We start from the raw sequence: 3,584 nt of genomic DNA, 5'->3' as shown, positions 1-3,584 counted from the left end.
TGTTTGGATACCTAACCGTGAATATACCTGGAGGAGTTGTTGTTTAGGGGAGTTTATAAGGATTATCTCTAGGAGTTGTGTTGTTTAGGGGTTGGGGCTTGTTTGGATACCTGGCCGTGAATATACCTGAAAATATAGGATATCTCCAAGAGTTGTTGTTTAGGGGAGTTTATAGGATATCTATCTCTAAGATTTATAGGAGTTGTTGTTTAGGGGAGTTTATAGGATATCTTCAGGAGTTGTTGTTTAGGGGTTGTTTGGATACCTAGTCGTGAATATACCTGAAAATATAGAATATCTCCAAGAGTTTATAGATATCTCCAGGAGTTGTTGCTTAAGGGTTGTTTGGATACCTGGCCATGAATATATAGAGGGAGTTTGGCGAGTTGTTAATTGTTGGTTAGGGGTTGTTTGTAAACCGGGCCATGAATATATAGGGGGAGATTGAGGAGTTTGTTGGTTCAGAGTTGTTTGGGTTACCTGGAAATATAGGATATCTCCAAGAGTTGTTTAGGGGTTGTTTGGATACCGAAATATTATAGGAGTTGTTTAGATACCTGAAAATATATTACTTGTGTGGATGGATACCTTAGGTGTTGAATATATAAGGGGAGTTGGGGTGTTTGTTGGTTAGGGGTTAGAGTTGGGGAGTTTGTTGCGTAATATACCGGCCCAGAAGCTTCTCAAGCTCAAGCGTTTACTTTTCTAGTTAGAGACCAACGTCTTGGGGCTAACATAGGATCTGCTCAAGGACCCACCAGTTTACGTAAATATCTAATGCATTCTCCAACTGGGGAGGTCATTTTTTGAGGAGAAACTATGTGCTTCTGGGATCTCCGTGCTCCCTAGTTGGAACCCCTAAGGGGTCCCAACGGTTTGGACTTGAGTACATTGAAAAAAGACATACCGCCCTGGCAAGAACAACGTTCGGTGGAATATATAACTCATGCTTTGTTTGTTTGGGGTTTGAAGTTGAGTTTGTTGGTTTGGGGTTGTTTGGATACTTGGAAATATATGATATATCCAAGAGTTGTTTAGGGGTTGTTTGGATACCGAAATATTAGAGGAGTTGTTTAGTACCTGAAAATATATTATTGATATGGATGATACCTTAAGGGTTGTTTGGATACCTGGCCGTGAATATATAGGGGGAGTTGGGGAGTTGTTGGTTAAGGGTTGGAATTGGGGAGTTTGTTGGTTAGGGGTTGTTTGGATACCTGGAAATATATGATATCTCCAGGAGTTGTTTAGATACCTGAAAATATATTACTAGCGTGGATAATACTTGGAAATATATAGGAGTTGTTGTTTGGATACCTGAAAATATATTACTGGCGTAGATTGTTGGCGTAATATATTATTTGTAAATGGATTGTTGCGTAATTTCGTATTATATTATCTATAACTAGATTGTTGCGTAATATCGTATTATATTATCTGTAAATGGATTGTTGCGTAATATTGTATTATTTTATCTATCTACCTATATCTCCAAGAGTTGTTTAGGGATTGTTTGGAAACCGAAATATTATAGGAGTTATTGTTTAGATACCTAAAAATATATTACTGGCGTGGATGATACCTAGAAATATATAGGAGTAGTTGTTTGGATGCCTGAAAATATATCACTGGCGTGGATTGTTGACATAATATATTATCTGTAAATGGATTGTTGCGTAATATCGTATATATTATCTTTAAATGGATTTTTGCGTAATATCCTATTATATTATCTATCTATGGGAAATTGAAGTTGTTTGGATACCTGAAAATATATTACTAGCGTGGATTGTTGACGTAATATATTATCTGTAAATGGATTATTGCGTAATATCGTATTATATTATTTGTAAATAGATTGTTGCATAATATTGTATTATATTATCTATCTATGGGAAATTGAACCCGAGAGGAGCGACGAACCTGAGGGGAGATGGGAATGCCTTCCATCTGAGAGGACAACGTGGAAGAGGTAGAAAGTGGGACAGCCACATCTGCAGGACGAGAATCAAATTGCTGCTCTGATGGGCACATCAGACGGAGTAGGTGTGCATGCATCTGCTGGAGCAACTAGCTTTGAAGACCCACCATGTCTGGAGTAAACCTTCATCCCTTTTGATTCCTTCAACTGAGACACAGATGATGGGAAGGAGGGCAAAGAGCTGTTGTGCTTGGGACAACACAAACTGTTCATCATTATCAGACCCCTTCATTTGAGTTGTAGGTAGAAGGCTCATTCTCATTCAAGGTCACATGTCGAGAGATATGCATTTTCTGGGCCCCTTTTTTTTATTACGAATCGCCCATTCAGCTGCCCGAGGCAGAATGCATCAGGAATATGAGCATAGCACTTAGACCCGATTACTCTGAGATGAGAGCCGTCTAGAACCTTGTTCGATAACAATTCCATTGGAGACTTTCTTTCGAGGAGACAGAACTCTATTTCTCGCATACGTAGCTGTCATGACTGCTTTAGCCTAAAAGATTTTGAGAATATTCATGTCAATCATCATTTCCCTGGTCATGTCAAGCAGATGGCGTCCTCTCTGCGACTTGCTGTGGAGTAGATGCACCTTCTATGAACAATCCCTTTCGACTCCATAAACTAACTTTGCAAACTCTTGTTACATTACATGAATGAACCTCCAGAATCTGTCTGGAAGATTTGAATCTTCTTCTCATATTGTGTTGAATCAACTTATGAAACCGTTTGAAACATTCAAAGACTGAATCTCTTTGAGAAGTCCATGTACACCGTCATCCATAAACGAAACAAAAGACTCCTAGAAATAGATTTGAGAGGTGTAGATCCCCGAGTAGATAACATTAAATAAAGAAAAGTTAGTCTTATCTTTTATTGATAACAAACGACATACTAATTTAGCCAGTTCACAATTGGAACATTTATTCTTAACATGGAATGGCTTTATAGGAACCTTTCCTAGACATTTGATTCAGCCTCTTACTAAGTGTATGATCTAATCTCTTATGCCAAAAAATGAGCTGACTTTTGCTTCTAAAAACGAATGTTGAGAGAGCCTGGCTAACGACTGAAGACACTGAAGGAAGATGCTCAAGCTCCAAGGGATACAGCCAGCCCACTTTTCTACCTTTTTTCATTGTCCTCCTGGACAAAAAGATCACGAAAAAAGATTCTATTATAAGACTGTTCAATCAATTGTCCAACAGACAGATAGTTGATTCTTGGAGAGTTTGGGAACTACTAAAGCACAGAAGAAAGGCTTTTTCATCCTTTCTTGGAAATTTTGATAGAACCAATGCGAGCTGATATAAGAACCATCACCAAGATAAACTCGAGAATTACCATCCAATTCTTGGGAGGAGGAAAAGGTATATAACACATTTCTTTCTATAGTCGCCCTTCCCTTCTCAATACCTAAGACTTCTCCCAGTCACAGAAGAGGGAAATCGGCCTAGGCCCTTCTGCACCCAGCTGGTCGTAGGTCTATAGGATACTAAAGCACAGAAGAAAGGCTTTTTCGTCCTTTCTTGGAAATTTTGGATACCTGGAAGTATAGGATATCTCCAGGAGTTGTTTAGGGGTTGTTTGGATATCGAAATAT

Source organism: Amborella trichopoda, chromosome 8 (assembly GCF_054954075.1).
Source record: "Amborella trichopoda isolate Santa Cruz 75 chromosome 8, AtrichopodaSantaCruz75HAP2 v2.0, whole genome shotgun sequence".
Taxonomy (NCBI): Eukaryota; Viridiplantae; Streptophyta; class Magnoliopsida; order Amborellales; family Amborellaceae; genus Amborella; species Amborella trichopoda.
The sequence above is the reverse complement of the archived record's forward strand: the minus strand, read 5'-3'. Positions refer to the sequence as shown.